We start from the raw sequence: 26500 nt of genomic DNA on the forward strand, positions 1-26500 counted from the left end.
AGTTGGTTTAGATTTTGTCAGTCTTGGAGACCAGAAGTCAAGACTTTTATTGCTTTACGATTTTAGTATTTAAATGTGAATAATATGTGAACATAGTAGAATTCTGAGGTCAGCTGAGTAATGTGAATGAACTACAGCCCCAAATAAATTATACCATTGCTAAATGTTAAGGCAGAGTCTTTCATATGTTTGGCTTCATACCTACTAAACTATGACTATCCAATTAACATAAAATATAATTAACAATTTAAGTGGCATTTTACTTAATCAGATTGCCTTCCATATTGAGAATATTTTATAATATTGCTAGATATAGTCATTTCAAAGGGCTAAACATTATCTGTATACTTCCTGAACAAGTGTGAGATATGACATGTAATTTTCTTGCATTTTATTTTTTATAATTTTTGCCAGTAGACAATTTCTAAAACTAATATAGAACTTATGGTTAGTCAGAGTAATATAACTGGGCCATGTTCAACTATGGCTACTACTTTTTGGTGTCACCATATCATAACCATATAATTGGTTTAAGGAAAGTTTGGGAATGCAGAAAGAGATAACTGTAACCTGACACAATATTAGAAAAATCAATTTGGCCATTCTTAATTATATGTCAATATATCTGGTTCTAGATTTTCAAAATATTTGAGGACCTATCTGTTTCTAATTCTTGTCCGAAAACCTCTTATCTTAATGCTCTTTCCAAAACATTCTCTGGGTTATCAGTTTAATGTATTGTGCTTAACATAAGGTATAGTGAACAAAAAATAAAGTCATCAAATTATTTATTACTATCTTCAAACATAAAGCATTACCACTACCAATCTCCACCACAACCATCTTCCAAGCATCTCTTCTTGCTTCACCTGTTACATGGGTTTGGCACATTGAAGGCTATTGTGTTATGTTTATTGAGTAGTTTTTTGGGCCCTGGCCATGAATAGCTTTCAAACGTTGAAAGATAAATACCTTTAATATTGTGAAATAGATTATACAACTTGAGATATTTACTATTTTGGGAGAAAACTTTCTGCCTTAAAGTTTTTCTGACATACAATGTCATTCCAGAAAGGAGTACAGGGCCAGAGTCTTAAGTCTATATATACACAGAATTTCTACTATGAAGACTTTTAGAAAATGTCAAATATGAACAAAATGTTTAGTATGCATTTTAGTATGTAACTGCTTCTACCATAGAATAAACTATTGAGAAGTGTGAAATGAAGCAAGGACTAAGTAAATTACATGGTCTTTGTGAAGAAAATGCTCTCTTTTTACTGTTTTCCAAAACAAGGTTGTAATGCAAGAAGATCATCACATCAGGTAAAGCAAAAATCTCTGTTAAGTAAAGGCAAATGAGCCTTTCTGACTCCAGCTTGGTGCTAAGGAATTTCATCATCAATGTATTCCTTCCACTCAGTTTTTAGGGCACAAAACAGTGTTTCTTGGGAGATGGTCAACATGACACATACCAGTTCTCAGAGTCCTTCTTAAACTCTTCTTTTTAGGTAAGCTAGACCAAACTTTCTGATATTTATTATCTCAGAATCCTTTCTTAGGCCAGAGGCTGGGACCCAGTTTTCATTTAGAGCTCCAAAAAGCAAAAAAATGCCTTTCTAGGCCATTTTATAGAAAATATTAAAAGTCTCCCACTCCCATGCTAATGTTTTCTTATATCTAGGTTTTAAAAAGAACCCCTTTAGAAATTTTTATTATGAATGTTTCTAAGTGACTCAAGGTTCTTTTGAAAATACTATGGTAATGCCTAAATTTTTTTCTTCAAGCACTGTTCCTTCACTGCTGATATGGTTGATCTATAAATTGGATTTAGAGGTTATGTTTTTCAAAATGAGAAAGATCAAGAAGTCAAGATGTTAAGAATTGATCATAGATAGGGTGGTTTAAAAGCCCCAAATAATCTAATTATTATGCATTAACAGTAGCATAGGCATTCTTGTTTCTCTGGATTCTGCTCTGAAATGAATTCTAAGCTTATGGCATAGGTAAAAAGCTGAGAAGTTTTTGACAAGATAGAAAACGAGCCACAGTGTACTATACCAGCTATTATTTTCACCATCTTTTCTCTCTGAAAGTCACTCATTAAAACTAAACAATAAAATTGAGATAACCTAGCCAATTGTAATACATGGATACATCTAATCTCTCAAGTATATATGAATAATATGTACTTACCTGTTGCTAAATTACATGGGTCTGGCACATTGATGACCATTGTATTATGTTTGATAGGTACTTTTTTGGACCTTGACCATGATTATCTTTCAAAGCTTTGAAAAATAAATACCTTTAAGCTTATGATACATTTTACACAACCTGAGTATTTACTATTTTTAAGGAAACATTGACTTTAGCATACATTTCCTTAGTCAGTATTGGAAATAGGATTTCTTACAGAGTAAAGAGTGATTGACTATACCCAAAGGATGATGTTTAAAATATTACATTTTAACTGGATAAATGTCTTGTTTTGTTCAAGTTAACTTGTTGTTCAGTCTATATTGGAACAGAAGCTACAGGCTTTTTATTCAATGAATTGACATGTAGGAATAGGAAATATATGATAGAGTATTAGTGTTCAAGAAGACCCTTATAATTGGAATGATGGTTTAAATATAAGATGAAATGTAGTACTTAAGTCCAAAGAGTCACATGTTTAAGTAGTACTCAGAAATATCTGTTGAATCTTGATTGTGTCAACTAAAATGTATAATGAGTGAAGTGGAAAGATCTCCTGCTCTCAAGGCCAGCTCTGCAAAATGGGAGGTGAGCTATGTTAATTAGTTGTGGGGCTGAGGGTGTTGCCTGGAGAATCCAGAACTGAATTCTTTGCCCTGAGCAACATTTCTGTTAACGTAAATTACCTAGTAGTAGTCACTCCAGAATAAACTCCATAGGAGATGGACAGGTTAACAGAAACCCACATACTTAAATAGAAGTGCGTTTTTTAGTTGTGAAGAGATTTGTCTCTCTTCTTGATATGCTCAGGCTGAAAAATTACTGGTAAAGCTGTGTCTCCAATGAGTGTGACTCCTCTCATAAGACACATGCTTTGTTTTATGTTCTGTTGAGTGTGTGCAATGCCTTATTCTAGAAGAATTAATATTATGATCACCAACAAGCCTAAATCATTTACTAATCATGCCTGTATTTTTTAAAAAGTCTTCCCTTAAAAATACATCCTCAATGAGGGTCCAAGATGGTGATATAGGAGGATGCTGAGTTTGTCCCCTTCCAAGAACACCTCAAATATACACGTATATTTAGAGTAATCCCTCCTGAGAGATAAGTGAAGGCCAACTGAACAGCTTCTGCATAATAAACAATAGATAGATAGATGATAGATAGATAGATAGATAGATAGATAGATAGATAGATGATAGATAGAAAGTTGTGGTTTTGTGAGAGCTCTCCAGCAGCTGAGGGTCTCTCCAGAACAGGAGAAACTGGTGAGCACCATTGTTCATATCTCCCCTACACGTGGATAGAGGGCAGGAGCTCTCTAGGTTCTTTGGCTAAACTGCCAGGCTGCTGTTGCATGTCCCCTCCACCACTCCTGGAGCTACTTTGAGCATAAAGAGGGGAGCACCACCATAGCATGCACAAATGGGGCCCCTGAGATTGATCCAGCAGGTATATTATGGTGCTGCTGCACAGAGAGAGTGTAGAACTAGCAAAGCACTGAGGTGCCTTCATGCAAGGCAGTCTAGTCAGAAGATAGTGGGCCACTCCTGCATGCGCACATGGGGATGCACCATCCAGAGAAAGTGAACTAGTGGGGTTCTTCTGTGAGCACACACCTGGCACCCCAACACAGATCAGAAGATCAAGGAAGTGCACGCACACCAGGTCTCCACACCCTAACTCCATTCTGGCCAAGGACAGCGAGAACAACAGGGAGCCACTGCATATGTGCATACACCAGGCTGTCCCTCCAAGAACCCACTACTTCTGGACAGACCAGCCTACAAAACTATCTAACATAGTCTTCACAGAGGCCACTTTTTCAAGATTTGGAGAGACAATTATTTCATTTAATTCATAGAAACAAACACAGAAAGTCAAATAAAATAGGGAGACCGAAGAATAGGCCCCAATTGAAGGAACATAAAACCACAGAGAAAAAAATCTAATAAAAGGGGATAAGTAATTTGCCTCATTAACAAAATTCAAAGGAATAGTCATAAGAATGCTTAACAAATTTCAGAGTAGAATAGAGGAACTCAGAGAGAGAGAGAGAACTTAAAAAAAGAGCTAATAAAATAAACAAGCAGAGATGAAGAATACAGCAACTGAAATGAAAAATACATTAGAAGGACTTAACAGCAGACTAATCAACAGCAACTTTAAAGGCCATAAGGGAGTGGCAGGACAACTTTAAAGTGCTGAAAGAAAGAATGGAATAGTGACCTATTGACAGAATAGTAAATATCACCCAATAAGAACAGAAAAATTAAAAAAAAACAATTTAAAAAATGAAGATCATGTAAGTGACATCTAGGACAATATGAAATGCTCTAACATTTGCATTATAGGGATTACAGAGGGTGAAGAGAGAGAAAAAAGTGGAAAGTATATTTGAAGAAATAATGACTGAAAACTTTACTAATGTGGGGAAGGAAATAGATGTCCAATAAGCTCAGAGTTCCAAACAAGATAAACCCAAGATATACTGTAATTAAAATGGCAAAGGTTAAGGATAAAGAGACAATACTGAAGGAAGCAAGAGGAAAATGAGTTACATACAAGGGAATCCCATAAAGCTATCAGCTGAGTTCTCAGCAGCAACTTTAAAGGCCACAGGGAGTGGCAGGACAACTTTAGAGTGCTGAAAGAAAAGGATTTACACTCTAGAATAATTTACCCAGCAAGGTTATCACTCAGAATTCAAGGAAAGATAAAAGAGTTTCCAAGACAAGCACAAACTAAAGGAGTTCACCATTCATAAATTTTAAAAGAAACATGAAAGGGTCTTCTTCATGCAGAATAGAAAAGGACATAATCAGAAATAATAAAATATAGTATGGAAAGAAAACACCTCACTGGTAAAGGCAAATATAATAAGCACAGTGAATTAACTACTTAAAAAGCTTTAAAGAAGGTTAAAAGACAAATTTAGCACAATTAACTAGAATTACAATAAAGGGAAGACAGATAAAAAATATAAAACATGGCATCAAAAACAAATCATGAATGAGGGAGTAAAAATAAAGTGCTTTTAGAATGTATTTAGATTTAAACAATTATCAGCTAAAAACAGAATGCTATAGATATAGATGGATATATATGAACCTCATGGTAGCCACAAATGAAAAACCTACATAAAAATGAACACAAAAAATTCAATAGAAAGATACCCCAACAAAATATGAAAGAAAACTAGCAAATCAAAAGGAAAGAGATCAAGAGAAGAAAAGATTGGTAGAAACAATTAACAAAATGTCAATAAGCATGTACCTAGCGATAATTACTTTAAATATAACTGGACTAAATACTCCAATCAAAATACATAGAGTGGAAAAGGTAGATCAGAGGCATGGTGGCATAAGGGTGCATCATTTCCTCTCCCCCTGACATTTCAATAAAAGTTAACCATCTACAATACAACAAAGAAATCCCTGCTCAACACAGATGTACACCTGAGAGACCTGTGCACTGAAACACCTAAAGGTGGGCATCCGGGAATAAATGGGGAAACAAGAAGGGAGGAAAGTGCAGATGGCCTGCAAATGCAGCCCTGTAGCCAGGAGCTTGCAACTCAGGCAGGAGAGGAAAGAAAGCCAGTGGAAGCAGGCACTTCCATCAGCTGGAAGGAACAGAGAGCTGCTGGTGGTGGTGGTGGGGCAGTTCAGCAGGGTGGGCAGCCCAGCAGGGTGGGCAAGTGGTAAAGGAGTGAACAGTATCTGAGTCAGCAGATGCGTGACAGAGCACTGGGCTCTGCTGTACACTTCCCCACTGTCAGGCTGTGTGGTGGTGTTTCAGACAAAGAAACGGAACCACAGAGCCCTCTTGCTGCTTGGATTCCTAAAACTTGCCTCCTCTTGCCCTTGGAGTCAGGTCCAGGAGCATATAATCTGTAAACCAAAAGCTGTTGCAGTATAATTTCTGTTTCCCCCTGTGACTGATCCCCAGAAGGGGTGCTTGGGGTGGGAGTCCATAGAGGTCAGGGGTCAACATTATGGTGAGGGCAAAACAAACCACACCTACAAGCAGCAGGGCTGCACTGTCTTACTTAAGCTAAGAAGGTTCAAGATGGGGAGGCCTTGGAGGTAAAAAATCTTGCATTTCAGCACCTGGATTATGGTAGAAAGACCTCTTCAGAGATAAATGTGAAAACAAAGGAGGATAGCAAATAACCACAATAATGAGGAGGACCAGAAAGAAAATGAAAAATCCCCAGAAAGCAGGTTGGAACACATGGAAGTATGGGATATAAATAACAGAGATTTTTAGATTGCAGTTCTGAAAATGCTCAACAAGATGTGAGAAAATACTGACAGGCAATTCAGTGCACTCAGAAAATAAATCAATGAAAAATGAGTGTTTGACCAAGGAAATTGTAACTTTAAAAAAGAACCAATCAGAAATCCTGAAAATGAGGCATTCAATTAAGGAGATTAAGAGTGAACTACTGAGCATAGAAAACAGAACCAACCAGTTAGAGGAAAGAACTAGTGATATTTAAGATAGGAATCAAGAAATGACAGAAGAAGAAAAAGCAAAGAGCTCTATGAGAACTGTTTGACTCCATTAGAAAAAAAAATATTAGAATTATATGCATTGAGGAGGAGGAAGAGAGGGAGCATAGAATGAAGAATCTATTAAAACAAATAGTGGATGAGAACTTCCAAAATATATGGAAAGAACTAGATCCTTGAACCCAAAAAATAAACTGAACACCTAATTACATCAATCCAAGAAGCCCTAACCAAGGCACTTGGTATTGAAGCTGTCAAACATTAATGACAAAAAATTCTCAAAGCAGCCAGGTAAAAGAAGGAAGTAATCTACAAATGAAAACCCATCAGAATTTCATCTGACTTCTCAGTAGATACTCTATAAGACAGAAGAGAATTGAACCAAATATTAAAATGTCTGAAAGAGAAATCACCAGTCACAAATAATATATCCAGCAAAATTATCCTTTAAATACAAAGGAGAAATAAAGATGTTTCCAGACATACAAAAGCTGAGGGATTTTTATCACCAGAAAATCTTCATTGCAGGTAATACTCAAGGGAGTTATTCTACCTGAAACAAAGAACATAAGGTAAGAACAGCACTATAAGTAAGATCACCAAAAAACTTTCAGCATAAATAGGGATAATTTGAAATAAAAAAACATGAAAGGGGAAGGAGGAAAGGTCTGAACTGGCAAAGGAAGATGAAGATCAGATGCACTTAAAAGGGAAAAAAACTATAGTACTAGTATATAAGCAACTTTATTTTTTATAAACCTAATGGTAACCATACACAAAATCCCCAAACCAAGAAATATAGCTTAAAAAAAGAGGAAACAGAGAAAAGAAGTATGGAATACCACCAAACAAAACCAAAAGACAGAAACATAATGGAAAAGAGCCAATGGAGGTACAGAGTTACCAGGAAACAAAATATAAAGTGGCTACAGAAAATTCTCATACATCAATAATTACCCTAAATGTAAAGGGTCTGAATTCACAAATAAAGAGGCACAGAGTAACAGAGTGGAAAAAAAAAAAAAGAACCCACTCCAAAAAACCAACCATATGCTGCATACAAGAGACATATCTAAGCTACAAAGACAAAGGTAGATTCAGTTAAAGGTTGCAAAATGATACTCCAAACAAATAACATCCCCAAAAAGCAGGTGTAGCTATAATTATATCTGACAAAATAGATATCAAGACAACATAGGTAACAAGAGAGAAAGATGGATACTTTATAATGATAAAAGGAACATATATAAAACAGCTACTCACAGAATTAAAGGGAGAAACAGATAAAAACAAAATCATAGTTGGAGACCTTAATACTCCATTAACAGCTCTAAACAGATCAACCAAATAGAAAATCAATAAAGAAATATTGGGCCAAAATGAAACACTAGACCAAATGGATATAATTAACATTTACAGAACATTTCATCCCAGAACATCAGATCATACATTCTCCTCCAGGGCACATGGAACATTTTCAAGGATAAACCATATGTTTGGTCACAAACTAGCATCAACAAATTCAAGAACATTGAAATTATATCAAGTATATTCTCCAACTACATGCCTTGAAATTAGAAATGAACTGCAAAAGGAAATAGAGAAACCCACAAATATGTGGAGATTAAACAACATACTACTAAAAAATGACTGGGTCAAAGAAGAAATAAAAGATGAGATCAAAAGATATACAGAGGCAAATGAGAATGACAATACAACATATCAAAAACTGTAGGATTCAAAGAAAGCAGTAATAAGAGTGAAGTTTATATCATTACAAGTTTATCTCAAGAAGGAAGAGAAATCCCAAGTAAACAAACCTAACATTACATTTTAAAGTACTAGAAAAAGAAGAACAAAAGCAACCCAAAGTCAGCAGAAAAGAAATAATAAAAATTTGGAGCAGAATTGAATGAAATAGAGAAAAAAAAACTTACACAAAAAATTAAAACAAAGAGCTGGTTCTTTGAAAAGATTAATAAAATTGACAACCCCCTGGCTAGACTAAGGAAAAAAGGAAAAGACGCATGTAAACAAAATAAAAAATGAGAGAGAAGTCAGCACAGACATCACAAAGGATCATACTAGAATATTATGAAAGACTATTTGCCACCAAATTCAATAACCTAGAACAGTGGTCGGTAAACTCATTAGTCAACAGAGCCAAATATCAACAGTATAACGATTGAATTCTTTTGAGAGCCAAATTTTTTAAACTTCTTCTAACGCCACTTCTTCAAAATAGACTCACCCAGGCTGTGGTATTTTGTGGAAGAGCCACACTCAAGGGGCCAAAGAGCCGCATGTGGCTCGCAAGCCGCAGTTTGCTGACCACGGACCTAGAAGAAACGGATAAGCTCCTAGAAATATATAACCTTCCTAGACTAAATCATGAAGAATCAGAATATCTAAATAGACTGATCACTCCCTAGCTGGTTTGGCTTAGTGGATAGATCGTCAGTCTGCGGACCAAAGGGTCCCAGGTTTGATTCCAGTCAAGGGCACAGACCTCAGTTGCAGGCTCTTCCCCGGCTTGGGCCCTGGTCCGGGCTTGTGCAGCAGGCAACCAATTGAGGTGTTTCTCTCACATCAATATTTCTCTCTGTCTTTCTTTCTCTTTTCCACTCTCTCTCAAAATCAATGGAAAAATATCTTTGGGTGAGGATTAAAATAAGTAAATAAACAAACAAACAAACAAATAAATAAATAAACTGATCAGCAGTGAGGAAATTGAAACAACCACTAAAAACCTCCCCAAAAATAAAAGTCTAGGATCAGATGGCTTCACCAGTGAATTCTACCAAACATTCAAAGAAGATTTAAAACCTATCCTTCTCAAACTCTTCCAAAAAGTTGAAGAAGAGGCAATACTTCCTAATACATTCTATGAGGTCAATATAACCCTGATACCAAAACCTGGCAAAGAAACACAAAGAAAGAAAAAGACACACCAATATCTCTGATGAATACAGATGCAGATATCCTTAACAAAATGCTAGCAAATCGAATACAACAGTACATCCAAAAATAATACATCACGAACAAGTGGGGTTCATTCCAGGGGCAAAAGGATGGTTCAACATATGCAAATCAATCAAAATAATACACCACATTAACAAAAGAAAGGACAAAAACCATATGACCTTACGAATAGATGCAGAAAAAGTATTTGATGAGATACAACATCTATTTATGATTAAAACACTCAATAAAATAGGAATAGAATAAAGTACCACAACATAATAAAGGCCATATTTGATAAACCCACAGCTAATATCATACTCAATGGTGGAAAATTGGAAGTTTTTCCTCTAAGATCAGGAACAAGACCAGGAGGTCCATTCTCACTGCTCTTATTCAACACAGTGCTGGAAGTCCTAGCCATAGCAAAAAGGCAAGAGAAAGAAATAAAAGGCATCCAAATAGGGAAGGAAGAAGTCAAACTGTCACTTTTTGTGGATGACATGATTCTGTATATAGAAAACCCTAAAGACTACACCAAAAAAACTATTAGAAAAATAAACAAATAAAGTCAAGTTGCAGGATACAAAATCAATGCACAAAAATCCATTGCCTTCCTGTATAACAACAACAAAACTTCAGAAAAAGAAATAAAAAAATACAATTAAGTGCAACCAAAATAATAAAATATCTAGGAATAAACTTAACAAAGAACATGAAAGATCTAATACTGAAAATTTCAAAGCACTATTAAAAGAAATTAATACATAACAAAATGGAAAAATATCCCATGTTCACGGATTGGAATAGTCAACATAGTAAAATGGCCACATTATCCAAAGCAAAATATATATTTAACTAGTGGCCCGGTGCACGAAATTTGTGCACATTGAAAGGGAATTAGAGGAAATATTTTAATATTGCTATTTGCCCTTTCGCTATAATAAAAGTGTGAGAGATAAAAGGAAATGAGTACAATGTATATGAAAATAACACATAATTTTATTAATAAATAAACAATAACAAAATGATATAACAACAATAACAAACTCATGATATAAAAACAACATTGATGCAAATAATGACTGATAAAGTGATTAAACTTATTCTAATATCTCCATGTATACCACATTAAGAGTGAAAACACTTTCAGAGTGCTTGACTAATTTCCCTTGGGATAAAGTATTTACAACTTTAACTTTAATGTCACATTCTCTTCGAACTCGAGAGAAAGCAACATATAACTCACCATGTGTGAAAACGGGTACAGGTAGGAATATTCCTACTCTGTCTAGAGTTTGTCCTTGTGATTTTTTAATAGTCATTACAAATGGTGGCATCACGGGAAACTGTCGTCGAATTAATTTAAATGGGAGGCCAGTGTCAGATGGGGACAAATTAATTCTTGGAATCAGAACAACCTCTTCCTCTGCAGATCCTGTTAATACTTCAGCTTCGATTATGTTAAGTCACAATCTTTTGATAATCTGGTACCATTACAAAGACCCCATTTACTATTAATATTTCTCAATAGCATGATGATTGCACCCACTTTCAATTTTAATTTATGACACGGCATTCCTGAAGGAGTAAATACTATTAAGAAATTCGATGGGAAAATTTTCCTTTTCAGCATCATCTGTTGAGTCAATGGAATCATCACTCAAATAGGTGTGAAAATCTCCATCAAGTATATCCAAAATTTCTTCATTTAATTTTTGAACATGCTCATTTTTTGGACAAAGAATCGCACGTTTAGATATATTTTTAATATTATCTATAGATATACTATTTCCAAAGGTGGCTTCAATAATAGATCCATTACAAATCATTTCATGGGGGATTTCAATAATATCTATTCCTAAATGAAAACTGTTATCAAGTTTGCCATCTCCAAGTTTTACTAACCATTTGCTATAAGCAGAATCATCTGATCTCATATTTGTTTTAAGAGACAACTTTCTGAAACATCCCCAAACACTTTAAACTCGTTTGTACTATGGCTGATCACATAGCATGTGGCACAGTACTGAGACATTGTCAAAAATCCCCTGTAAGAAGGAGAACTTTCCCACCAAATGCAACATTCAAATTCATAATTCCTCTTAGTAATCTGTCTATGGTGTTTATAGCATGACTGGATGCCATGGTGCATTCATCAATAATGAGAAGTTGGGCCTTTAATGGTTTTAGCAACTTCGCTCTTTATATCAAGTCTAAAAATTGAAGTTTCATTTAATGGAATTGGTAATTTATATTGGGAATGAAAGGTTCTTCCACCAAGAAGTAAATTTGCAGCAATTCCTGTAGATGCTGTGGGTAAAACAGTACCACCACGACCTCTAATATAATGTATCAATATGTTTTTCCACTACCACCTGGACTATCCAAGAAAAAGCATTTGGGGTGTACAGTTTGATCTTCGATGGCTGAAGTTATAGTTTGAAAGGCTGCCAACTGTTCATTATTCAGAGAATTGATAAAAACCTCTGCCTGTTGTTGCTCGTACAATTTATTACATGTATTTACATTTATTAATAAAGGATAGTCTGGAAGTTTGAAATGTGAACATTTCATTCCATGCAATGTGAATACCTCCTGAATTTCGTTAAGGGCATGTATTTCACAGTTCACACAGGAACCTTCTCTTTGGTGCAATTTCCAACAGAAATCTTCAATAAAATGAGATTTATTCTCATCCCATAATTTGTCTGCAGCAGAAGGACATCCAAACACACATATGTATGCAAAAAGTTTCCGTAGTTGTTTGGGCATATTAAGGATGATTGCATCATCAATCGTATCTTTCCAGATAGTGTTGTCAAGTAATAATCCTCGGTGTTTAGCAGCTTCATGAAATGTATCATAAGTTACACCTCCTACAGTTCGCAGATCCTCAAAACTTATCGCACCTTTTACATGCAGAAGCAAAAATCTAAGGTAATATCGTTCTGGTTCTCTAAAGCTCACAGTGAACAGTCTACCTAATACTTTATTCCCACCCTTTCGGCGTTTTGTACACAAAGAATTATTAAACACACAATGCTGTGGAATCTCCCAATAATAATAATTACATGCATCAGAGTCTTCTTTATTCAATAAGAACCAAGCCATCAAAGTTGAGTTATGTCTTTTAGCCCTATCTAAAACTTCAGCAAAATCATCGGCATGAAAATACAAATTCTGATCATTTGGCAAATGAATAGCTAATGTTATGATTGCATGAGATTGGTCATGCATTCGCATTCCAAAAAGTCTCCAAACAGCCTCAGGAGCGCTCACATACCTGGAGTCAATGAAGTCCTGTACTTTGTCATGATTGATAATATTTTTTTCAGAAATTTGAATATTTGCACAATCATGCCCTTTATAGATGTATTTAAATAGATATTTTACACTTCTAATTGATCCACAGACTTCAACATTTACATGACAGTTATATTTGAGGCACAAATACGGGTTATAAGGGACAATCCAAGTATTATCGACAATTTTATTTCCAATAGAAATGGTACTACCAGTTCTTCATTTGTATTTGGGATATCCATCAATATTTCCAATGGTCACACTTTGAAATTCTTTTGGATATCCCTTTGAACATTTTCCATTTTCCATACATGGACTATTTGGATTTTGTATTCCACATGGTCCATGTACCATATTTGATTTTACAATTTGTAAAAGTCAAGGTCCTCATCTGGAATTTCTGCCTTAACTATGCGGTCAATGTCATCTTCTGAACGTAATTTGGACTCACTATCTAATATGAATAATATGTGAGCGTGAGGCAGTCCACGTTTCTGAAATTCAATGACATGAATCTTAGCTATTACTGTGCCAAATAAGTGGAATTTACATACATCATTTAAAAGAGCATTCAGCTTAATATTAAAAACTCTGGCTACCAAGTCAGGTCTGTTTTCAACTTTTTGCCAGCGTTGTAAATTGTTTGTAATATCTGCCCATTTGGGATTGCATGTCATGGTTATAAATAAATCAGGCTTGCCATACTTCGTTGCAATTGCCATAGCATCCTGATATCGCTGATGCATATTTCTGGGACTACCCTCAAAAGATGATGGAAGTATTATCATTTTACCAATCGGTACATTGTCATTTTCAGATCTAGATTTGAGATAATCCATCAAACCACTATATTTTCCAACTCTCAACTTAGATTGGTTTGCTTTAATGAAATTTATCTGATTGGCCTCCATTTTTTAATATGAACCCACAATAAACTGTTGAGTTAATTTTCCTGTATTTAAAATAGGATTGAACGTGTCCCTCACAGAGAGATGAAATCCATAATACTGCATTTGTGTGACTCGTATCCTTACATTTCGTCTAGTATTATTGTTGATTACACTGTTGTCTCTGAGTCTTAATGCAATATCTGTTCCCCAGCCTTTTTCACCATGTGGAAAAAGAATAGGATATGTCAGTGGTCGGCAAACCGCGGCTTGTGAGCCACATGCGGCTCTTTGGCCCCTTGAGTGTGGCTCTTCCACAAAATACCACGGCCTGGGCGAGTCTATTTTGAAGAAGTGGCGTTAGAAGAAGTTTAAGTTTAAAAAATTTGGCTCTCAAAAGAAATTTCAATCGTTGTACTGTTGATATTTGGCTCTGTTGACTAATGAGTTTGCCGACCACTGGGATATGTCATTGCATCTAATGTAGGAAACAGGATACTGATTTGTTTCAGTTTAGTGGCACTTGGATTATTGGGATCTGGTTTACAATGAATGAGCAAGTCCCTTTCAAAAGGAGGTTCTCCATCTTTGTTTCTGAATATGACGGCAACCTCGGTTACACGGGGAGAATTATATCTACCTGGGTCACTGTTACGATTGTATTTAATTGCCATAGTTACTTCCGTGGGAGCTATACCTTTTGCTGCTGCTTCAGATTGGGCTTCCTTTTCTACCTCATGTAGCATCTTGTACAGTTTTGTTAATTCATTTATTTCATGCATGAGGTTGTTGATGTTGATCATGAGTCTTTCTGAGCAGCCCTGGTTTTCTGGCATTGCTAATCTTTTACTTGTTGCTTTGGGAGTATCCAAAATATTGAGTTGAACAAACTTCCGAGAAACACCATCCGAAGGATGTAAAGTTCCAGTACAGTGATAAACTTGTCCGTGTATTCTAAAACAGTATGGCCTACCAGGGGTCCTCAAACTATGGCCCGCGGGCCACATGTGGCCCACCAAGGACATTTATCTGGCCCGCCGGGTGCCGCTGTCTGTCCTGCTTAGCAGCCGACTTGTCCCGGGCCCGCAGTGCGCATAGGAATTTGTTCATAGTTTTTTTTAAAAACTATAGTCCAGCCCTCCAACGGTCTGAGGGACAGTGAACTGGCCCCCTGTTTAAAAAGTTTGAGGACCCCTGGCCCTATACCCTGATGGCGATGCAATATTTGCACCCATGGAAGCAAAAGCAAAAGAACTATTTATGGGTTGAATATTTTCCATGAAATATTTACTGTCAGAATCTTCATTTGTCATTAATCTTTTTAAATATGCCAGGTAATCTGGAAAATGTATATCATTTGGACAGACTTTCCCTTTGCTACAACATCGAGTAAATTTCCCATCGGATGGTTTTTCATCAGAGAAATTTAGTGATAGGCAAAATTGACATGTAACAGTCATTCCACCACAACTATGTTCGAGAATTGCATCCTCATGTACTCCATTTTCGCTGAGAAGGCAGTTCCTACCAATATTGCTAGTACATGTTGATGACTGTTTTCTAGACATATTCTGTCTTCACCACCGCCTTCTTTCAACTTCAAAGGCACGTTGGTCTTTAGACATTTTCTGTCGATGATGCTGGTGTTTTTCGGCTTCAGAGCGACGTTTTTCCAATAGCTGCTCTTCAGGTACATTCTGTCGCAGGCGTCGCCTTCTTTCAAGATCAGAGGCACGTTGCTCTTCAGACATTTATGTCGATAACGTTGGCATCTTTCTGCTGCAGAGCTACGTTGTATCAACAGTTTTTCTTTGGACATAGTCCCACCTCTCTACTGCCACGTCTGAGATACAGGTGAATGAGAGTCCTGGCTGTCAGGCCTTTGAGAGCTGTGTGACCAACGGCTGATTCTGTGGGGGTGGGACTTCCTCCTACCTGTTGTCAGTTTCCACAGCTGGGATGAGGAAGCTGGGGCTCCAGAGGGAGCGATGCCCTCTAAGCCGCCAGCTTTCTCACTCTGCTGGACCCCATGGGCGGGCCTTGGCAGGGGCTGCCCGGGTCCCCATGGCTTGGACCAGATGCTGCTGGCCTGGGTCCAAGCCGCGATTGCTGCCTGCTGAATCCAAGCTGCGATCGCCGCCGGCCAGGGTCCAAGCCACCCCTGCCGCTTGCCCCCGCTGCCTGCCTGGGTCCTCGATCACGGCATGGATCTGGCCTGCGGCATGGGGCACTGCCTGCGTATGCAAATTTACCCATCTTTGTTGGGTTAATTTGATATCACTCCTGATTGGCTGTGGGCATAGCAGAGGTATGGTCAATTAGCATCTTTCTCTTTTATTAGTGTAGATGCTATCCCAATGTCATTTTTGAAAGAAATAGAATGAGAAATAATCAGATTTGTATGGAACCACAAAAGACCCCTAATAGCCAAGACAATCCTGAGAAAAAAGAACAAAGCTGGAGGTAGTACACTACCTGACTTCAAATTATATTACAGAGCTATGATAATCAAAACAGCATGGTATTGGCAGAGAAAGAGACACACAGATCAATGGAACAGAATAGAGAGCCCAGCTATAAAACCACATGTATATGGACAGATAATTTTTTACAAAGGAGCCAGAAACACACAATGGAGTAAAGATGGTCTCTTCAATAAACGGTGCTGGGAAAACTGTAAAGCCACATGCAAAAGAGTGAAACTAGATTACAGTGTGTCCACATGTACAAAAATTAATTTAAAATAGATCAGAGACCTAAATATAAGACCTGAAACAATAAGTTACGTAGAAGAAAATATAGGTACCAAACTTATGGACTTTGGTAATAGAGAACATTTGATGAACTTGACCCCAAAGACAAAGGAAGTAAAGGCAAAGGAAAAAGAATGGGACTATATCAAACTAAAAAGCTTCTGCACAGCAAAAGAAGCTCTCAACAAAACAAAGAGGCAGCAAACCAGATGGGAGATGATATTTGCAAATAGTAGCTCCAACAAAGGTTTAATTTCCAAAATACATAAAGAACTCATAAAACTCAACACCAAACAAACAAACAACCCAATCAAAAAGTGGGCAGAGGACCTGAAAATACACCTCTCCAAGAAGACATATGAACAGCCAATAGAAATGAAAAGATATTCAACCTCACTAGCAATTAGGGAAATGCAAATCAAAACTACAATGAGATACCACCTAACACTAGTTAGAGTGGCCATTATCAACAAGACAAGCAATAACAAGTGTTGGAGAGATTGTGTAAAAAAAGGGAACCCTCATTCACTGCTGGTGAAAATGTAGACTGGTACAACCACTATGGAAAGCTGTCTGGCTTTAGATTTAGAGCTATCATACGACCCAGCAATCCCTCTCCTGGGTATGAACCCAAAAAACTCGGAACACGTATTCGCAAAGATATGTGCACCCCTATGTTCATTGCAGCATTATTCACACTGGCCAAGACATGGAAACAACCAAAGTGTCCTGTGATAGAGGATTGGATAAAGAAGATGTGGTACATATACACAATGGAATACTACTCAGTTATAAGAAAGGATGAAATAGTGCCATTTGCAACAACATGGATGGACCTTGAGAACATTATGCTAAGTGAAATAAGTCAGTCAGAAAAGGCTAGGAATTATATTATTTCACTCATATGTGGGATATAAAACTGACACTTGTGAATACAATCAGCAGTGTGGTGGCTGCCATTGGGAAGGAGGTGGGGGAGAAGGGTGTCCTAATATAAGGTGACAGGAGAAGATTTGACTTTGGGTGGTGGGCACATGGTGAAATATACAGATCTGGTAACATGGATACCCACACCTGAAACCTACATGTTCATGTTGACCAATACCACCCCAATCAATCTACACTAAGAAAAGAGAAAGATGCAAATTGACTGTACCTTCATGATGCCCACCAGCCAATCAGGAGTGAGTATGCAAATTAACCCAACAAAGATGGAAGGTTAATTTGCATATGAAGGTGCCGAGTGGCCGGGGGCCATGGCAATGACGCAGGCGTTCCACACTGCCCCAGCAGCTCCGGGCCTCTGGGCAGCATGGGAAGGTGGAAAGGTGGTTTTGGGCCGGAGCGAAGGCTGTGCTGGCAGCCAGGGGAAGGAAGGGCCATTCTTGCATGAATCTTTGTGCATCAGGCCTCTAGTTTAATAAATAATAATAAAAAATACATAGAATGGCTGAATAGACAAGACCCATTTGTATTCTGCCTTCAAGAGACTCAATTTAGATTGAAAGACACACACAGACTGAAAGTGAGGGATAGAAAAAGATATTCCATGCATATAGAAATGAATAGAAAGCTGAAGTAGCAACATTAATATATGACTAAATTGATTTTAAAAAACAAAGAATGTAAAAAGAGACAAAGAAGAACATTACATAATGATAAACTGGTTAATCCAGGAATAGGATGTAACAATTTTATATACCTCTGACCCCAGCATAGGATCACCCAAGTACATAAAGAAAATATTAATAGAAATAAAGATGGAAATGAACAGTAATCCTATATAATAAAGAGGTAATATGCAAATCGACCATCACTCCAACACACAAGATGCCCACCCCCATGTGGTCAAAGATGGCCGTCCCATGTGGACACAAGATGGCCAGCAGAGTAGGGCAGTTGGGGGCAACCAGGCCTGCAGGGGAGGACAGTTGGGGGGGAACCCAGGCCTGCAGGGGAGGGCAGTTGGGGGAACCAGGCCTGCAGGGGAGGGCATTTTGGGGCAACCAGGTCAGCAGGGGAGAGCAATTAGGGGCGACCCGGCTGGCAGGGGAGGGCAGTTAGGGATGACCAGGCCGGCAGGGGAGGGCAGTTAGGGACAACCAGGCCTGCAGGCGAGGGCAGTTAGAAGCGACTAGGCCTGCAGGGGAGGGCAGTTGGGCGGGACCAGGTCTGCAGGGGAGGGCAATTAGGGGCAACCAGGCTGGCAAGGGCGGGCAGTTAGGGGTTACTGGGTCAGCAGGGGAGGGCAGTTAGGGGCAATCAGACTGGCAGGGGAGCAGTTAGGTGTTGATCAGGCTGGCAGGGGAGTAGTTAGGGGTGATCAGGCTGGCAGGCAGAAGTGGTTAGGGGCAATCAGGCAGGCAGGCAGGCGAGCTGGCACAGTACTGGATTGTGAGAGGGATGTCCAACTGTCCGTTTAGGCCCTATCCCACCAGGATTGCGTCTAAATGGGCAGTCGAACATCTCTCGAGGGGTTCCAGATTGGAGAGGGTGCAGGCTGGGCTAAGGGACACTCCCCCTCCCCAACACACACACACACACACACACACACGAATTCGTGCACCAGGCCTCAAGTACAATAATAGTTGGGGACTTTAATACCACACTTACCTCGGTGGATAGATCATCCACACCTAAATTAATATGGTAATTAAATGTCACATTTGAAGAGATTGGCTTAATAGACATTTATAGATCATTTAATCCCCAAACTACAGAATATATATTTTTATTCTGGGCACAAAACATTTCCTAGGGTATATCTCATATTAGGCACATATTAGGCAACAAAAGATGCATCAGAAATTCAGGAAGGTTGAAATTATCAAGCATATTTTCCAACCCCAATTACATGAAAGTAGAAATCAAGTGCTGAAGGAAAACTGGAAAAAAACACAAATATGTAGAGAACAACCAATGAGTCAAAGAGGAACCAAATAGGAAACAAGCTACCTTGAGACAAATGAAAATACAACTTTTCAAAATTTATGGGTTGTAGCAAAACACTTCTAATAGAGAATTTAATAGTTATACAGCCCTATCTCAAGAAACAGGAGTAATTCCAAATAGACAGTATATCTTTATATTTAAAGGAACTAGAAAAAGACCAACAAACAAATCAAAGTAAGCAGAAGGAAGGAATCTATATAGTAAAAGCCAAGTGACTGAAACAACGGGAATGACCGGTTGCTATGATGCGCACTGTGGCCGGCCAACTGGCCCGATGGAGGCAGGGCCGGCCAGCCAACCTCCTGCAGCCTCTCCCCCGAGCCGGCCCCAGTTCTGATTGGTCCCCCCACCCCGATTGGGGGCAGGGCCAGCCAGCCAATCTCCTATGGCCCCTACTCCCAGCTGGCCCTGGCCCTGATCGGCCCCCCCCCCCACCCAATCAGGGGCGGGGTGGGCGAAAACCTCTCGCATTCCCTCCCCCAGGCTGGCTGTTCCCGATCAGCCCCTATCTGGGCAGGCCGGCAGGACCCCACCCTGCATGAATTCATGCACCAGGCCTCTAGTATGTAATAAAGATCAGAGGAGCAATGAACAAGAGAAAACATAAAAAATAGAAAAGAGCATTGAAAATAAGAACTGATCCTTTGAAACGAAATATAAAATTGACAAACCTCTAGACAGATTCATCAAGAAAAAGATAGTGGGAGTTAAATAAAAACAGAAATGAAAGAGGAGAGATTACAATTGACACCAAAGAAATCCAAAGGGTCATTTAAGAATACTTTAAACAATTACATGCTAACAAAATGGACAATCTAAAAGAAATGGATACATTTCTAGAAACATACAACCTTCCAAGACTAAACCAGAAAGGAACAGAAAATATGAACAGACCAAAAACTAGCAGTGAAAATGAATTAGTAATTTAAAAATCTCCCAACAAACAAAATCTCAGGACCAGACAGTTTTATAGATGAAGTCTACCAAACATTTAAAGAAGAATTGTTACTTATCCCTCTCAAAATATTAAAAAATATTGAAGAGGAAACCACTTCCAAACTCATTCTACAAGGCCAGCATCACCCTGATTCCAAAACCAATAAAGACACTACAAAAAAAGAGAATGACAGGCCAATGTCCTTGATGAACATAGATGCAGAAATCTCAGCAAAATGCACAATCTGAATTAAAAAATACATTAAAAAGATTATATACCATGAGCAAGTGGGATTTATACCAGGGATGGAAGGATGTTTTATATCTACAAATCAATTAATGTGATACATCACATCAACAAACCCAAGGCTAAAAATCATGATACTCTCAATAGATATAGAAAAAGTATTTGAAAAACTTCAACATCCATTTATGACAAAAACTCTCAACAAAGTGTTCATAGAAGGAACTTAACCTCAAAATGATAAAGGCTATGTATAAAAACAGACATATAGATAAGTGGAACAGAATAGAGAGCCCAGAATTAAACCATTGCTTATATGGTCAATTAATCTATGGAAAAGGAGACTAGAATGTACAATGGAGAAATGACAGTCTCTTCAATAAGTTGTTATTGGGAAAACTAGACAAATAAATGCAAAAAAAAAAAAAAAAAGAAACTGGACCACTATCTTTACAAAGTATACAAAATGAACTCAAAATGAATTAAAGAGTGAAATGTAAGACCTGAAACCATACAATTCCAGAGGAAAATAAAGGTAGTAAATTCTCTGATATCAGTTTTAGTAATCTCTTTTAAAAAATATATTTTTATTGATTTCAGAGAGGAAGGGAGAGAGATAGACAGAAACATCAATGATGAGAGAAAATCATTGTTTGGCTGCCTCCTGCATGTCCCACACAAGGGATTGAGCCTATAATCTGGGCATATGCCCTAATTAGGAATTGAATCGTGACCTCCTGGTTCATAGGTCAATGCTCAACCACTGAGCCATGTTGGCCAGGCTAGCTTTTTGGATATGTCACCTTGAGCAAGGGAAATAAACAAAAATAAACTAATGGGACTTAATCAAACTAAAAAGCTTTTTCACAGCAAAGGAAGCCATCAACAAAATGAAAGAACAACTTACTGAATGAGAGTATATGTTCATAAATGAAATATCCTTTAAATGGTTCATATCCAAAACATATGGAGGAAATCATATAATTCAAAACTAAGAAATAAACAATTCGATGAAAGAATGGGCTGAAGATTTTTGAGACATTTCTCTAAAGATGACATACAGATGGCCAACAGACATATGAAAAGATGTTCATCATCACTAATCATCAGAATGAAGATCAAAACCACAATGAGATATCACCTGACACCTGTCAGAATGGCTATTATAAATAAATCAATAAATTAACAAACAAGAAGTGGTGACGAAGATGTGCAGAAAAGAAAACCCTCATGCACTGCTGGTGGGATTGCAAATTCCTGCAGTCACTATGGATAACATTATGAAGGTTCCTCACAAAATTAAAAATAGAATGACCATATGACCCCCAGCAAATCCTCTTCTTGGTGCTTATCCACAGAAATCCAAAATACCAATTCAAAAGATATATGCATGTCTATTTTAATTGCAGCATTATGTACAACATCCAAGATATGGAAGTAACCTAATTGTCCATTGAAAGACGAATGGATAAAAAAGTTGTGGTACATGTATACAATGGAATATTACTAGGCCATAGAAAATGAAATCTTACTATTTGTGACAACATGGATAGACCCTAGAGCAGGGGTGGGCAAACTTTTTGATTCGAGGGCCACAATGGGTTCTTAAACTGGACCGGAGGGCTGGAACAAAAGCATGGATGGAGTGTTTGTGTGAACTAATATAAATTCAAAGTAAAGGAGCGGAGGGGAGAGCAAGAGAACCGGATAGAACAGCCGGATCTGGCCCTCGGGCCGTAGTTTGCCCACGGCTGCCCTAGAGGGTATTATGCTAAGTAAAATAAGTCAAAGACAAATACCACATGATTTCACTTATGTGTGGAATCTAAAAATCCAAATAAAGGAACAACAAAGAGAAATAAACTCATAGATAAAGAGAATGAACTTATGGTAGCAAGATCGGAAGGGGGTTGGGGTCTGGGTGAAAAAGGAGAAGAAATTAAGAAGTACAAATTGGCAGTTACACAATTAGTCATGGGGATGTAAAGTACAGCTCAGGGAATATGGTCAATAATCCTGTATAATAAAAGGCTAATATGCAAATTGTCCCCTCTACCGGGAGTTTGACCAGAGGGTGGCGCCAGCTGGCCAACCACCCGGGGCCCCTCCCCCCAGCTGGCCCTACCCCTGGTCACCCCCCACCCTGATCAGGGGCGGGGCCAGCCCACCAACCGCCTGCGGCCCCTCTCCCTGGCCAGCCCCGCCCCCGATTGACCCTGATCAGGGCAGGCTGGCTTGACCTCACCTGTGCCCAAATTCATACACTGGGCCTCTAGTAATATAATAACTGTCCATGGTGGTAGATGGGTACTAAACTTATTAGGTGGAAGCACCTTGTAAATTATATAAATGTCTAGTCACTATGCTATACACCTGAAATTAGTATGATATTGAATGTTAACTGTAATTGAAAAATAAAAAAATTAAAAAAAATATATGAGGAACTCATATAACTCAATAACAATAAAAAACCCCAATTCAATAAAAATTGGGTATAAAACATGAAGAGACATTTCTCTAAAGATACTGGCCATCTACTTCCATCTATTTGATTTCACTTCCCTGCTTTAGAGCCTTGAGTACAGATGGTCAATAACATATGAAAAGATACTGAACATCAGTAATCATGAGGGAAATGGAAATCAAAATCACAATGAGATATCTCCTCACACCTGTCAGAAAGACTATCATCAATAAATCAACAAACAAATGTTGGGGAGGATATGGAGAAAAGGGAACCCTTAATGCACTGTTGGTTGGACTACAAATTGGTATACTCTCCATGGAAAACAGCATGGAGGTTCCTGAAAAAACTAAAAATAGTACTACTATACAATCCAGCAATTCCACTTTTTGGTATTTGTCTAAAGAAAGTGAAAATATTAATTTGAAAAATTACATCTGCCCCATGTTCATTTCTTTATTATTTACAATAGTCTTCTAAGATTTGGAAGAAACTTAGGTGCTCAATGATAGATCAATGAGTAAAGAAGAAGTGGGTACATATATATATATAGTGGAACCTTGGTTCTCAAACTTAATTTGTTCCAGAAATCTGTCCAAGAAGTGATTTGTTCAAAAACCAAATCATTTTTCCCCATTAGAAAAAAATATAAATAGAATTAATCTGTTCCAGACCCCTAAATGATTCTGTTTTAACCTTTCTTATATACAGTACATATTATCATTCTGTTTAATCTATAAATAAACACTTCTTTTCCTAAATTTATGGAGCCACCTCCTACTAACCTTAAAGGAATCACTTTCAGCACTCATTCCAGGGGTACAGCATCTTTGCTTTTTCACATATCACTGCCTCCAAAATGCTGTCACTGGCTAACTGCTTTTCATTTATCCAAATCAACAGGTTTTTCCACTTCTTCAATTGCCTATGATCATTGTTTTGTGAGCACTTTCACACCTTTAGCAACATCAGCACAGTTGATGGCCCCTTTATGGTTTAAAATTGTGCTAATCATCCATTTCACCATCAACAAAAGCAAAAGCAAAGCAAAACAAAACAACAAAAAACCCTGGAAATATTCACAGCTTAATTTCCTGAGATGTTAACAATGTGAGGTTTAGTGGTAAAGGGACTCACATTCTCTCCTTTGTTTGTGGCTTGAGAGGCACTTTTTGTCTTGCTGATGTATCAGCAAGAAAGGGTTGTCAGGTTGAGAACTGAAGTTTTGTTTGAAAACAGAGACATTTTTTCAGTGAACAACTTGGTCAAGAACCAAATTGTTCAAGATGGGAGACGTTCAAGAACCAAGGTTTGACTGTACAATGAAATAGAGTCAGAAAAAAACACACACAATAGAAAAGATCAAGAAATGAATAGTTGGTTCTTTGAAAAGATAAACTTCATAAACCTTATCCAATCTCATCCTATCTAATAAAAGAGTAATATGCAAATTAACCATCACTCCGCTACACCCACCAGCCACACCCACCAGCCACACCCACCAGCCAATCAGAGCGAATATGCAAATAAACCCAACCAAGATGGCTACGGCCACAGAGAGCAGGAAGGAGGCTTGGGTTTCCACGGCAATGGAGGAAGCCAAGCTTTCTGCCTGCCCTTGCCGGCCTAGGCCTCCACTCAAGGCTACAAAGTTTCATTGATAGAAGATACATAAATCCAAACAGAAACGGCGGCAGCCACAGAGCTGGAAAGAGCAGGAGGCTAGGGTTGCTCTGGGCGATGGAGGAAGCCAAACTTTCCGCACACCCTGGCCTGCCCAGGCCTCGCTTAAGGCTACAAAGTTTCAATTATAGAAGATACATAAAAAAAAAAAAATGGCTGCCGCCACGGAGCAAGCAGAAGGCTACAAAGTTTCAATTGTAGAAGATAAATATACCCCAGATACCAGGGCCTCCGCTTGGGTCACCAGGGGGCATGGCCGGCCTGAAAACCACCACAGGCCCCTTGCCCAGGCCGCCCCACGCCCCAAGGGAACCCCCACCCTGATCCGGGACATCCTTCAGGGCAAACCAGCTGGCCCCCACCCGTGCACCAGGCCTCTATCCTATCTAATAAAAGAGTAATATGCAGATTGACCATCACTCCAACACACAAGATGGCTGCCCCCATGTGGTCAAAGATCCTGCCCCCATATGGACACAAGATGGCCACCACAAGATGGCCAGCAGGGGAGGGCAGTTGGAGGAGGGACCAGGCCTGCAAGGGAGGGCAGTTGGGGGCGATCAAGCCTGCAGGGGAGGGCAGTTAGGGGTGACCAAGCCAGCAGGGGAGAGCAGTTGGGGGCGACCAGGCCTGCAGAGAAAGGTAGTTAGGAGGGACCCAGGCCTGCAGGGGAGAGCAGTTAGGGGTGACCAGGCCTGCAGGGGAGAGCAGTTGGGGGTGACCAGGCTGGCAGGGGAGCAGTTAGGCATCAATCAGGCTGGCAGGGGAGTGGTTAGGGGGTGATCAGGCTGGCAGGCAGAAGTGGTTAGGGGCAATCAGGAAGGCAGGCAGGTGAGCAGTTGGGAGCCAGCAGTCCTGGATTGTGAGAGGGCAGTCGGACATCCCTCGAGGGGTCCCAGATTGGAGAGGGTGCAGGCTGGGCTGAGGGACACACACACCCCCGTGCACGAATTTCGTGCACCGGGCCTCTAGTCAAGAAATAAAGAGAAAGGGCCCCAGTACAGTAAACCCTTGATTTTGCTGATCTAGATTTAATGGACTTCGGATTTACTGGACAAAATTTCCTGTCCATATGTCATAGCTTAAAATTAACACTCGGTTAATTTTAAATGCCTTTAACGAAGATTTGCTTATAACTAAATTAACAGGTTATTTTTTGTTATTAATTCACTGTTATTTTAAACAAATTTTAGCGAATAGGCCATATGTTGGAAAATTCAATATTACATATCTACAACTGACATCAATATTACATATCTACAACTACAGTTTACATATTTAAATCCAAGAGTCGTTGTTCAAAAAAAAAATGGTGAATAATTATCTCGTGATCAGACAGCATCACACCTGGTGTGACTTTCTGCAATATTTTAAACTCAAGCCAGCCAATGTTCTGATGTGTGCTAAGCCATGCCCCAGCCTTGTGCATTTGTTACTTTCAGTGACTAGTGGATGCATGCATTTACTACTTATTCAGTATAAATTCAAAATTACTGTAACACATATAGAAAACTTTTCTGCAAAATTGAACTTTTCATATATACTTAATTACACAAATGTGTCTACATAAGTAAAATAGGTAAATAACTAATTTT

General features: G+C 38.5%; 1 protein-coding gene across 9 annotated transcripts in view; it reads right to left on the minus strand.

Moving 5' to 3' along the window:
• The window catches only part of FRY (FRY microtubule binding protein), a gene marked incomplete at its 5' end in the record, with an annotated part of 677381 nt that overhangs the window by 42475 nt on the left and 608406 nt on the right, over nt 1-26500 (minus strand). The gene's annotated exons all lie outside the window — the stretch shown is intronic.

The sequence above is a fragment of the Plecotus auritus genome (genome assembly GCF_963455305.1).
Source record: "Plecotus auritus genome assembly, chromosome: 3".
NCBI lineage: Eukaryota > Metazoa > Chordata > Mammalia > Chiroptera > Vespertilionidae > Plecotus > Plecotus auritus.